Source organism: Adiantum capillus-veneris, chromosome 14, assembly GCF_014529385.1.
Source record: "Adiantum capillus-veneris isolate H3 chromosome 14, ASM1452938v2, whole genome shotgun sequence".
Classification (NCBI taxonomy): Eukaryota; Viridiplantae; Streptophyta; class Polypodiopsida; order Polypodiales; family Pteridaceae; genus Adiantum; species Adiantum capillus-veneris.
In genome coordinates, this window is record NC_140944.1 from 59,434,469 (window position 1) to 59,448,181 (window position 13,713).

The 13,713-nt window shown below is 45.1% G+C and overlaps 1 protein-coding gene across 2 annotated transcripts in view; it reads right to left on the minus strand.

Moving 5' to 3' along the window:
- The window catches only part of LOC147442454 (AIG2-like protein D), a 52,674-nt gene that overhangs the window by 37,451 nt on the left and 1,510 nt on the right, over positions 1-13,713 (minus strand). The gene's annotated exons all lie outside the window — the stretch shown is intronic.

Here is a 13,713-nt window from a genome sequence, read left to right on the forward strand (position 1 = left end):
ATTAAGCTATGACTTGAAGGAGGATCTGACGAGCAGGAAGGCAGATGTTACTTTTGGGCAGCTTATAGAGATGGTGCCTAAGCTAAAGCGACAGTGGAAGAGGATGGTTAACCCAATGGAGAAAGAGCCAGAGAGAGGTTCAGTGAAGGTGTTGGCAATGGATGAGCTACCAGACATTTGTCCAATAGTAGATGTGTGGCATAAAAGGAAAAATTTGGGACAAGGTTATGTGGATGGCGGAGCCCAAATATGCGTCATAACACACTCATGCGTTGAGAAGATGGGTCTCACAGTGGCTGGGGTGTCAGGTTTTCGGATCAGATTGGCAAACCATCAAAAAGTAAAATGCTTGGGTGTTGTAAAGAGCTTAGAAGTGGAGGCATATGATGCAAAGGCAGTGGTTGATTTTCATGTGATGCCAGCAGGGTTGGGAGCATATCCTATTATACTGGGCAGACCATGGTTACGTGCAGTGGAAGCTGTTCAAGATTGGCGACATGGTACAATTAGCCTCTATGGAAAGACAGGTACCAAAAAGCTTTATAATATGGACACAAGGAAACGATTAGAGGAGCTTTATGAAGATGAGGATGAGTCTAGTGATGAAGACTCTTCCACGGTGACAGATGAGGACAGTGATAGCACTACCAGCAGTGATGAGGATGTTGATGTTGCATTTCTTTTGATGGATAAAGAAATCCAGGAGATTGGTTTAGTCGCATTTGCGAAGAAAGTTGAAGATGAAAGTGAAGGGCCTTATGAAGTGATTGAAGGGCTGATGCAAACCAAGGTTGAGTTGTCAAAAAAGCAGGAATTAATGACGCAAATGATTAGTGGAGACCTCTCAGTTATGGAGAAGGATATATTTTTGCATATGCTGGCTAGTTTTCCTGATTTGTTCATTACTTCATATGAAGAGATCAGAGGGTTCAAGGGCGAAGAGATGCATATAGAGCTGAAAGAAGGTTCTAAGCCAGTGCGGCAAAGGCTAAGAAGGATGGGTCAAGAGCAAATGGAAGCCTTGCGGGAAGAGGTGGACAAGTTATTGAAGGCAGGGTTCATAGTCCCTGTGGAGACCACAGAATGGGTGAGTCCAGTAGTAGTCAGTCCAAAGAAGGATGGGAAGTGGAGGATTTGTGTAGATTTTAAGCCCTTAAACGCAGCCACTAAGAAGAACCCATATCCTCTTCCATTCATCGATCAGATCTTGGATTCAGTGGCAGGTTATGAGAGGTACAGTGTGTGTGATGGTTTTTCAGGCTATTTTCAATTGAAGATTGCTCTTAAAGACCGCACAAAGACAACTTTTATTACGCCATGGGGCTGCTATTGCTACACAGTGTTGCCGTTTGGGTTGTCAAATGGACCATCTTTCTATCAAGAAAGAGCAAATTGGGTGCTGGAACCATTCATTGGTAGTTGTGTTAAGGCTTTTATGGACGACTTCTGTGTCTATAGCAGTAGGGCTGAGCATCATGAGAAGTTGCAAATGGTATTGGCTCGATATGATGAATGTGGAGGACAACTAAATCCAAAGAAATGTCATCTAGCACAGCCAAGGGTGAAGTTATTGGGCCATATGGTGTCAGAAAATGGCATTGAGGCTGATCCAGATAAGGTGAAGTCTATTATTCTTCTTCCATCACCTATGAGTACGAAGCAATTGGCAACCTTTATACACAAAGTGAAGTACATGGCACGGTTTATTCCATTGTCTTCGCAGCTTCTTTATCCATTACAACAAGTGGCAAAGCATGATCCATTGCAATGGGATGACAAGTGTGAAGAAGTGTTTCAAGAGGTGAAAGAGGTGTTAGGGGGGTTGTCAGCCATGCAGGCTCCTGATTGGGAGAAAGTTTTTTATGTAAATCCATCAGTAGGGGATGATGCCATTGGAGCCATGCTATTGCAAAAGGGGAAGGGCAGCCATTATATGAGGCCAGTGTATTGTGCAAGCCGAGTGAAGTTGGTAGCGGAGAGAAAGTTATCGGAAGTAGAGCTAGTGATGGCTAGTGTAATATTTGCTTGTCGACGATTTCGTCATTACTTGCTACCACGGCCTTTTGTTTTCTTGACGAGTTATGCCTTTTTGCCACAGTTAATTAATGGTATTAACATGTCAAATGTGGTGAAGAAATGGGTAATTGAGCTGCAAGAGTTTGAGTTCTCTTTTCTAGTGGAAGATAGTACAAGGGCTACCCTAGCTGATTTGTTGACCTACAAGGAGAATCCCCTTATGGTTAAAGAAGAGGTGGTGAGAAAGGTAGTTGAAGAAGTGCCACAGATCAGCAATGCACATGTGTTGTTCTTTGATGGTTCATACAGAAAGAGCCATGATGCAGCTTCAGGGGGTATAGCACTTTATGATCCAGAGGGGAAGCTAGTATGCAAGAGAGGGTTCAAATTGGATGCTCATAGTAACAATGAGGCTGAATATGCTACATTGGAAGCCGGATTACACATTTGTTTGAAGCATGGGGTTCGAAGGTTGAGCATAAAAGGTGATGCCTTGTTAGTGGTGAAGCAAGTGTTGGGTGTGTGGAAGAGCAAGAACACCTCATTGAAGGAAATGTGCTTCAGAATTAAAGGCCTGTTAAAAAAGTTTGAAGCATGGAGTATCAGACACATTGAACGTGCTCTAAATGGAGAGGCACATGAAGCAGCTCAAGGCATGATTGGGGAGCTATTTGTGTTGAGGACCACTTTACCTCTTTATCATGGCCGGGAAAGTTTGGCTCAAGAAGAGGAGTTTTTGCTAACAGGAATCATTCCAAAGGAGATTCAGAAGTCTAAAAAGTATGGCTTTGTGCGTAGAGCATACAGGTACAAATTGATTGGTGATGTCTTATACATGAAAGGGGCTGATCTCGTGTTGAGACGTGTACCTTGGCGGGAGGAGCTTTACAGAGTGTTGGAAGAGAATCACGAAGGCGCATGTGGTGGCCATTTTGCTCTAAAGATCACCTTGCATAAGATTTTGCAAGAGGGGTATGTATGGCCTAGTTTGCACAAGGATGTTCACCATTGGTGTAGGTCTTGCAATAGGTGTCAAGCATTTGGGAAGAGAGTGTTGAAGCCAGAGCTACGAAAAACCATTATGGCGTTTGATGTGTTTGAAAAGTGGGGAATTGATGCAATAGGCCCGTTACCTATCACAAGCAGGGGCAAAAGCTATATTTTGACGGCAGTGGACTATCTTTCTAGATGGGCAGAGGCTTCAGCAGTAAAACAGATCACTGCAAAGGATGTGGCAAAATTTGTGTATGATGAAATATGTTGCAAGTTTGGGGTGCCACTGGAGTTACTTTCAGATAAGGGGCCTGGCTTTAGAGCTAAACTGCTAGATTTTTTATGTGCAAAGATGAAGATTAGGCACCAGCATACCACTCCTTATTACCCGCAGTGTAATGGCTTGAATGAAAGATTCAATGGTGAGTTGGTACAGATTCTTTCGAAAGTGACAGAGCACCAAGGAAAGAATTGGGATTTGGAATTGCCTAGTGCATTATGGGCTTACCGTACTTCGGTGAAGACAGGTACAGGGTTTACTCCATTTCATTTGGTGTATGGAAAGGAAGCACTATTGCCTGTGGAGGTAGAGTTGCCTGCGGTCAAGATGTTAGAGAAGTTGCTTGGGCCGCCTAGTGATGCATTCAAAGAGAGGCTCTTGCAATTACAAGAGGTCCAGTTGGATAGGATGAGCGCATTGGAGCATTATGGGCAGATGCAGGATAAGGCTTTGACAAAGCTAAATGAAAAGGTCAAAAGTAAGGGTATCAAGCAACATGACTTGGTTTTGCGCTACAACAGTAAGCTGGACAACACCTTCCAAAAGAAGTTTCAAATTAAGTGGGAAGGCCCTTTCAAGGTAGTAGAGTGTTTTCCAAATGGCACATATCAGCTGGCTAACCTGGATGGTGTTCTACATAAGTCAAGGGTAAATGGATTGCGTCTTAAATTGTATCATGCTAGATTGATGATGGTGGAACAAGATGAGTTGTCGGTGGAGCAAGAAATGTTGGTGAAGGATGAGGAGACTTGTGATGCGGCGAGTCTCATTTCTCTCTTTGCTGCTGCTGATCATGAATGATCTAGCAGGCTAGGGGATGGGCAAATTATGTCAGGAGTTTTTTGGAGCAAGGGATTGCGCATATGTACATACCCATGCATGGTGCATCAAATAAAGTATTGCCCATTTTCCAGAGCCAGGTGGTTACGTGGGGCCCACATGTGTACAGGTAGGACACCATGTACATAGTGCATCGATTTTCATCGTTACTAGTACCATTGTGTTTTTCTACAATAAGGAGGAGTTGGTAGCGCGTAAAACTTCTCGAGGAAGCTATCCGCGGGCCGACGACGTGAGGTCAGCAGGTGCGTCAGATGGCATCTAGTGGCGTCAGGAGGGCGAACGAGGTCAATATTTGCACGCAGATGAGGACGGACACAACGTGGGTGTTTGCTTGTGAGAATTATGCAGAAGGGTCATCATGAGGATCTTTTTTTGGGGCCACTTCACGTGGTGGCGAGATGCATTATTGGAAAAAAGCTGAGTGCCAGGTGTGCGAATGATGCAAAAAGGTGACAACTATGCACTGCGAGGTCAGTTTTTGGCCTGTTCGGGGTCCGTTTGAGGTCATCTAAAAGGCCAAGGGTGCCCAACTAAAAAAGCTAAGTGTGGGAACTGAAAAAACTGAGAGAAGACCAGAAAAAACGTGGAGAAGAGAGGAGGAACAGCCGCAGGTGTGTTTTTTGGGTTTTTGGAGCCTGTTTTGGCCGTAAACTGCTCATCCGAGGTCGGATTTGAGCACTTTGACATTGTAGACTGGGGTTTTGGGCCGTTCCGGACGCGATGGCGCTGTCCATTTTGCCAAATTCCTCACTCTTTTCCTGCTGTTTTTCTGTGTAAGTTTCTCCTATGAGCGAAGTTTCTGCTCTAGTTTGTGATTGTATCTGGCTTATTTTACCCATATTGTGTGAGCTATTTGCCCCATTGGTGTTGGCCCAAGCTCAATTGTATCTAAACATCAGAAATCCTCCTCTTTTGAGCTGAGGTTTTTGGGTGTGTGTGTGTGTGTGTGTGTCTGTGTGGAGTGGGCAAGTGGATAGTCTCTCTCCTCTCACTCCAGAGGTGTGTTCCCTGTCTCGGCCAGGTGTGTTGTCTAAGCCGAGTGGTGCCCCATAGTGTGTGTGTGTATCTTCCCAAGAGTGTGTGTCGGGTCGTTATAGAGGCGCTGTGTGTGTTTTCATCCCGCTCACATCGTCATCGTTCCACTTGCAGACTGACGGGCAATCTGAGATTGCCAATTCAGTGATTTTAGATTTATTGAAGTCTTGTATCTCGCATCAGAAGACTCAATGGGAAAAGAACTTACCTTTGGTGGAATTTGCCTACAATAACACGATACACTCTTCGACGGGGAAGACGCCATGAGAGATTGTTGAAACTGCTACGAAGGTTCCATCCTTCCTGAGCACGAAAGATTAGAAATTTGAAGCGGATGAATATTCGCGAGATTTGGATACGGCTTTTGCCAAGGTTCGCGAGACTTTGCAGGAGTCTCAAGAACGACAGAAAAAGGCAGCGGATCGCCATCGTCGCGACTGGAAATTGAAGGAGGATGATTGGGTGCTCTTACTTTTGAGAAGGCATGCCTAAGAAAGAAAAAGGGAAAGGAGAGGCTTTTTCCAAAGCTTAGTATGTGATACTACAGACCTTTCCAGATTACTGACAAGATAAATGATGTCTCCTTCCGATTGAAACTGCCAGATACTTGGAGGATTCACAATGCATTGCATGTGAGTCTCTTGAAACCTATTAAGGGTGATGTGCCTGATGATGGGGAGCCCGATGAGCAACCCAAAGTGGAAGAAAACGAGGAGATCCTTGTTCCTGAACAGATTTTGGCACATAATGATACGAAGAAAGGTAAAGTCCGAAGGCGGTTCTTGGTTAAGTTCAAGAACTTTCCTGCATTTGATGCGAAGTGGATGGAGGAGGAGGACCTAGCAGATACTCCTCGGATTGTGAAACTTTACCTCGATGCTTTTGGTTTAGCATAGTCTACTCCAAATGGAACCCAGAATTCAGCTTGGCCGAAGATCTGGTGCAGTGGGATGCACAAGAGGGGAGTTACTCCACTCCTTTGTCAACAGATGCCTCGATTTTGATACTAAAGTCACTGATGTCTCTTTGAGCTTCAGGGATACTGAGAGCTGACAGTATTCTGCTGGATGACTTTATGAAATGGAATTCCTGATTATGATACTGATTTGTTCTTGACTTCTTGTGAGTGCAGGAACTGATAGCCGAAATGACTGCAGCATTTTGGTCTGATTGATCTCGAATAGACATGGTTGCAATAGGGGTTAGTCAATCGGACATCGATGAGGTCCCGATTGGACCTAGATGTGATTGCTAGCTACATTGCCGATAAATCATGGTCTAAGATCCGAATGAATGTTGAATGTCATGTGATGTCCTGTGATGTCTGGTGATGTCCTGTGATGTCGTGTGATGTGACTGTCGATTTTGTACATGTGCTAGATGTGTGTTCCTAGTACGTAGGTACTAACAGTCAGTGTCTGCTAAGACGGTTTATGGCTTTTGTCGGTTTTGCAGGCGTAATCGCGGTCGATTACAATGCTTTCAAGAGGGGGGTATGTCACAAAGTGATGACGTGGCGGACAGCAAAAACCCTAATTTCTGCCAGAAACCCTAAAATTCCTGCAAACCCTAATTTTTGCCAAAAACCCTAAATTCCGGAAATCGCGGAGGCGGATTATTATTATTAAAAAAAAAAAAAATTGGAAAATGATGAGCGACGCGAATTTTGCTTTTGCTTTTTTTTTTATAAAAAAAAAAGAGAAAAGACTCTCTAAGAGAGAGAGAGAACTGATGCTTTTGATTTTAAAAGCTTTTGGGGCTCTGCTTTTGGGCATCCCTTGTAACCTTTAAATTAGTGGTGAGGGCCTCACTTCTCAGAGCATCTGGACGCAGAGTCTGAGAGTGAAACCCTAACCGCTCTCTTGTACTTTGATGATTGATTAATACAAAAAGAAATACCGAAAGGGGCGCCAGTCTTTGGGGCCAATATCTCTAGGCACGGAACTCCGCCGGGCCAGTGCAAATCTATTGTGATCTGTGAATTGTTTTGAAGTGGTTATTTGGTGCTGTCGCGGTTGATTCTTGACTTGGAGTGTCCAAGTTTGTTACACCTACACACAAAAGAGGTGTGCTCTCAGGTTCCTTCTTGTGAATCAACCCCGTCTATAACATCTATGAGCTGAAAACAGAGAAAAACAGCAGCTTGTCGCGATGGAAACAATCTCCGAAGACACTTCTTTGCAATGGAAACCGCCTACTTGGTCCTAACGACATCTGGCGCACTTGGAACAGCCATACGGGTCATCGGCAGCATCATCTTGGCGGCTGAAATCTGCAGCAGCATGGGGGTAATATTGACGCCTTTCTTTCCTTCCCCTGCAACATCATCGAATGGCTGAAATCTACAATAGCATGGGCTTAACTCTAGCGCTTGCTTTTTCTAATGCCTGAGAGAGAGAGAGAGAGAGAGAGAGAGAGAGTGTCACAAACTGGTGACGTGGCTGCTGCAGTGTAACAAGGAACGGGCGAAACACAGCCCAAACGTTCCGAAACCGCGTTCCGGACGAGTCGCATTCCCAAAGCGGAGTCGGGAATGGAACGCCGTTCCGAAACGGGGTGTAACCGGAACGGTGTTCTGGAACGGGGAGAACATGAGGCGGAACAGCGAAACGCAGGGCGGAACGGGCAGAAGTAGGCATTTAGCAGCAAAAAAGTAGGCTTTTGGGGGCTGATTTGGGATTGTTTGGGGAACATATTTGGTGCAGTTTGAGGGCAGGTTTGAAGGCAGATTTGGGGACAGTTTCTGGGTTGTTTAGGAGTTTATTTGGGACTAAGCTGAATGGAGGTAGTTCAAGCCTTACTTTAGGCGACGTTCCGGCCCCGTTCCCGTTCCGAGTAACTATGGGCTGCTGGCTGTACAGTATACACACACCCTCCCTCTTGGCGAGGACTCCTTGCTGCAAGCAGAAATGCAGTGACGTGGCAGGCAATGTACGGCAGAGCTGCCACAGGCAGCGTACGGAATCTGCGGGCAGTCAGCCACGTGGCCTGTTGTACAGACGACGGTATGCTTTTTAGCGCTGGGGAAAAGCCTACGCAAGCGCTGGCTGAAAACTCTACGCTAAAGTTGCTTTATTGAATGTAATGCAGCAAGAGAGAAAGGGTTCTTTTTTTTAAGTTGCTTTATTTTTGTAAGCGGGGCAGTTTTTTTATGGACAGCTTTTGGGGCTCTGCTTTTGGCATCCCTTGTAACCTATTTAATAGTGGCTTGGGCTCACTTCTCAGAGCATCTGGACGCAGAGTCTGAGAGTGAGTCCCGACCACTCCTTTGTAATTTAAGTTGCAAATTAATACAAAAAGAAATACCGAAAGGGGGCGCCAATCTTTGGGGCCAATATCTCTAGGCACGGAACTCCGCCGCGGGCCAGTGTCGAATCAATTGTAAACTGTGAACTATTTTGAAGTAAATTTTTGTGGTGTCGCGGTAGAATCTCGACTTGGAGTGTCCAAGTCTGTTCCAGTGGTATCAGAGCATGGCCGATTTCTCTTCTACCGGGAAATCTGATTCTTTTTACGCTACACTTATGGCTTCAGACAGAAATCAATCGACTTCCTCTGCATCCGGAGATGCAAGAAGAGATCACAAAGAAAATTCACGCGAGAAGTATAGCCCACCTCGGCCTACTCAGGCGGAGATCGAAGAGATGGAGCGTCGACGATTGATCGGCGATGCAACAAAGATGATGCTAATTCTTGCAAAGAATCCGAAATTTGCAAAATTTATCTCCTTCGAGGAGGTGCATGAACAGTGGCGGTAGACCACATAACCACCCCTCAAACCGGCACTGAAGAAACCTCCTACTCCAAGGATGTATACAGAGCAAGAATTAGAAGAGGTGGTTGATGCACGAATTGCTCAGCTTTTTGACGCGCAGAACAAAGCAGAACAGCACGACAAAAAACAGAAGAAAGGCGCTGACTTCTCGGGTTATTTGGGTCGTCAGTCTACTTTTGCGTCGGCAAGAAAACAGAAGAAGCGTGTTCGATTTGAAGGAGTACTCAGTTCTTCTTCTTCTTCTTCTTCTTCTTCTTCTGACAATTCTTCTAGCTCCTCTAACTCGAGCGAAGAAGTAAGAAAAGGCAAAAAGCGAAGCAAAAAGCAAAGCTTCAGAAAGGGCAAGAAAAAGGCAAAGAAGCCTAAATCTCGCCCACTTGTTAACAGTTCTACAAGGACTCGTCTTCGGATAGTTCGGACTCTGACGACATCAGCTTCTATGCAAAGAAGAAGAATTTTTATAAAGCCAACCAGTATGACTTTCTGGAAGATAAAAGCAAGAAAGTCCGAGAGTTTAAGGAGGTGGACAGTCAATTAAATTTGACACGTTTTTTGGTTATAGAGATGCTTCGAAGGCTTTGTCTTTCATACAACAATTTGACATAGCTTTCTTAGGAGGGCGTTACTCAGAGCACTCCAAGATTCGGAGAGCTGCCTCTTACTTCAAGGGAAATGCTCGAACTTGGTGGTACACGCTTCTATTAAACAAGACAGCGTCAGTCAAATGGCTAAAATTTAAAAGGCTTTTTATTTCTTCTTGGCTCACTAGAGAGTATGAACGCGACATACGGACTGCTTGGAACCATCTTCGGATGACCAAGAAGGATACAGTGGACGCTTATTGCGAGAGATTCTGGAGCTCTTTTCTACCCGCCTCTTCATTTAAGAAGATATCGTTCAAAGAACAAATTGAACGGTTTACCTGGGTCTTCCTACAGAGATCCGAGATCACTGCTTAGAACAAAAGTCAGCTTTCATTCAAGAGCTGATGAGTCATGCGAAATGGGATTTTGCCATTCACTCAGGCAGTTTGACCTACCCCACATATGAAATCATGACGCAAAGAACCGAACAAACTTCAAAAAATGAAAGTAGAAAGAGGAAGAGCAACCCAGAAAAGAAAGAACGACCCAAACTCACTCCTCAAGAGAGAGCTCTCTACATCAAGGAGGGGAAGTGCTTTGGATGCGGGGAAATTGGGCATATCTCCGCGAAGTGCCCTAAAAAGGCACCGACAGAATAGAACAACAAGGAAGAAGAAAGGCCTGAGAGTTCGAAAGCAGCTGAGAAACGTGGACGAAAAGGCAAAGATGAAAACAAGACTCGTTCCAGATTGCGTGGGTACTAACCCAAGCACGATGGACGAGAGTACAAAACTTTGCCAAGCTTGGGACAAAGTGAAAGACCAAGAAGCCCTGATCTTCTTTGATGGAGGAGCCAAGGCCAACTTCATTTCACCTGAATTGGCGGCACGGCTTGAGATCACACCCGATCGGAAGGAACCACTAGCGGAGACAGCTCTAGCGGCACCCGACAGGGACGTAGCCGTTACACCTGCCATTGGCAAACTTCGGTTGCATTGTCAGGAGTATTTGGGGCATGAGGACTTCTACATAATGCCTTTGGAAGGTTGTGATGTCCTCTTAGGAATTCCCTAGTACCACAACAACAACACCGTGGTCGACTATCGGGCGAGAAAAGCAATTTTGACTACAAAGAAGGACAGAACCATTGTACTTGATGAAAACTTAAGGACGAGTTTGTCCCTCTTGTATCGGCTTCGGCCATTTCAAAATTAATGAAATCCAATCTATCTGTTTACTCGATCTTCTTGAGAGAGATGAATGATGTTTGTGGCCCAGATTTTCAGATTACGTGGCATGCCCGAGACGATTGTCTCGGAAAGGGACCCCAGATTCACGAGTTTGTTTTGGAAGGCTATTTGGGAGAACATTGGCATGCGGTTGCAGTTCTCGTCATCTTTCCACCCGCAGACTGACGGGCAATCTGAGATTGCTAATTCAGTGGTACTAGATTTATTGAAGTCTTCCATTTCGGATCAAAAGACTCAATGGGAAAAGTACTTACCTTTGGTGGAATTTTCCTACAACAACACGGTACACTCTTCGACGGGAAAGGCGCCATTTGAGATTATTGAAGGTGCTACGAAGGTTCCACCCTTCCTAAGCACGAAAGATAAGATTTTTAAAGCCGATGAGTACACGCGCGACTTGGACACGGCTTTTGCCAAGGTCCGCGAGGCTTTGCAGAAATCTCAAGAAAGACAGAAAAAGGCAGCAGATCGCCACCGTCGCGATTTGAGATTGAAGGAGAATGATTGGATGCTCTTACGTTTTGAGAAGGCACACTGAGAAAGAAAAAGAGAAAGGAGAGGCTTTTTCCAAAGCTTAGCATGCCATACTACGGACCTTTCCAGATCTTCAAAAAGATCAATGATGTCTCCTTCCGACTGAAACAGCCCGACACTTGGAGGATTCACAATGCTTTTCATGTGAGTCTCTTGAAGCCTTTTAAAGGCGATGTACCCGAAGATGGGGAGCCTGATGAGCAACCCGAAGTGGAAGAAAACGAGCAGATCTTTGTTCCAGAACAGATATTGGCACATAAGGACACAAAGATTAAGGGCAAAGTGAGAAGGCCGTTCTTGGCTAAATTCAAGAACTATCCTGCATTGGATGCGAAGTGGATGGAAGAGGAGTACCTAGCAGATACTCCTCAGATTGTGAAACTTTACCTTGAAGCTTTTGGTTTAGCATAGTCTATTCCAAATGGAACCCCGAACTCAGCTTGGCCGGATATCTGGTGCAGTGGGTTTGCACAAGAGGGGAGTTACTCCGCTCCTTTGTCAACAAATGCCTCGATTTTTGATACTAGAGTCACTGATGTCTATTTGAGGTTCGGGATACTGAGAGCTGACAGTATGACTTTATGAAATGGAATTCCAGATAATATGACATTGATTTGTTCTTGACTTGTTTAAGTGCAAGAACTAATAGATACAATAACTGCAGCATTTTGGTCTGAATGATCTCGATGGACATGGTTGCAATAGGGGTTAGTCAATCGGGCATCTCTAGGGTCCTGAGCGGATCTAGATGCGATTGCTAATTGCATTGCCAATAAATCATGGTCTGAGATCCAAATGAATGTTGAATGTGATTTGTCATGTGATGTTCTATGATGTCAAGTAATGTCTTGTGATGTCGTGTGATGTGAATGTCGATTGGTACATGTGCTAGATGTGTCTTCCTAGTGCGTCGGTACTAATAGTCAATGTCTGCTAAGACAGTTTATGGCTTCTGTCTGTTTTGCAAGCATAATTGAGGGCGATTACAATGCTTTCAAGAGGGGGGTATGTCACAAACGAGTGACGTAGCTACTGGCTGCACAGTATACACACACCCTCCTCCCTCTTGGCGAGGACTCCCAGCTACGGACAGAAATGTAGTGACGTGGCAGGCAGTGTACGGTAGAGCTGCCACCAGTAGCGTACAGAATCTGCGGGCAGTCAACCACGTGGCCTGCTGTACGGACGGCAGTATGCTTCTTAGCGCTGGGGAAAAGCCTACGCAACCGCTGGCTGAAAACTCTACACTAAAGTTGCTTTATTGAACGTAATGCAGCAAGAGAGAAAGGGCTTTTTTTTTTTAAGTTGCTTTATTTTTGTAAGCCTATTTTAGGGGCAATTTTTTATGGACAGCTTTTGGGACTCTGCTTTTGGCATTCCTTGTAACCTATTTAATAGTGGCTTGGGCTCTCACTTCTCAAAGCATCTGGACTAATGTAACAAGGAACGAGCGGAACACAGCTCAAACATTCTGAAACGACGTTCCGAACGAGTGCCGTTCCCGAAACGGAGTCGGGAACGGAACGCCGTTCCAGAAAAGGGTGTAACCGGAACGGTGTTCCGGAACGAGGGGAACACGAGGCGGAACGAGCAAAAGTAGGCATTTGCAAGCAAAAAAGTAGGCTTATGGGGGCAGATTTGGAGCTATTTGGGAAACATCTTTGGTGCAATTTGAGGGCAAGTTTGGTGGCAAATTTGGGGACAGTTTTTGGATTGTTTAGGAGTTTATTTGCGACTAAGTTGAATGGAGGTAGTTCAAGCCTTACTTTAGTCGACCGTTCCGGCCCCGTCCCATTCCGGCCCCCCCTCCTCCTCCCCGTTCCCGTCCCGTTCCGGACTCTCCTGTTCCCGTTCCCCGTTCCCGTTCCGGGTAACTATGAGATTCTGGACGCAGAGTTTGAAAGTGAGTCCCAACCACTCCTTTGTACTTTGAGTTGTAGATTAATACAAAAAGAAATACCGAGTCTCAAGTAAGAAAAAGCCTCTCACTTCTAAATTCAATAATTCATTTAGAATTATATTTGTTTCTGATAAAGCTAATTTAGAAACAACAGCCCTAAAAACATTGAACCATGATGTGATGCATCAGAAGTACCCCAAACTGCAATATCACTAAACTTGAAGAGAGAGAGAGAGAGAGAGAGTCATTTCGTGAGGATAGCTCCACCGAGATCTCTCTGTCTCTCTCCTTCTCCGCACACATTGCTCTGCTCTCAGATCCTCACACCCTTATGCTAAAACCCATCCAACATCCAAGACTGAAAACGTAGCACAACCACTAATGGCTGTTGCAAAAGAAACAAAGCACCCAACCTTCTCCTTGAAAGCCAAAAAGACGCAAGAACTAGGGGGAGCTACAGGCTGCAAACACGCCCTTAAGCCTCTTACAGTGCACTCAATCTT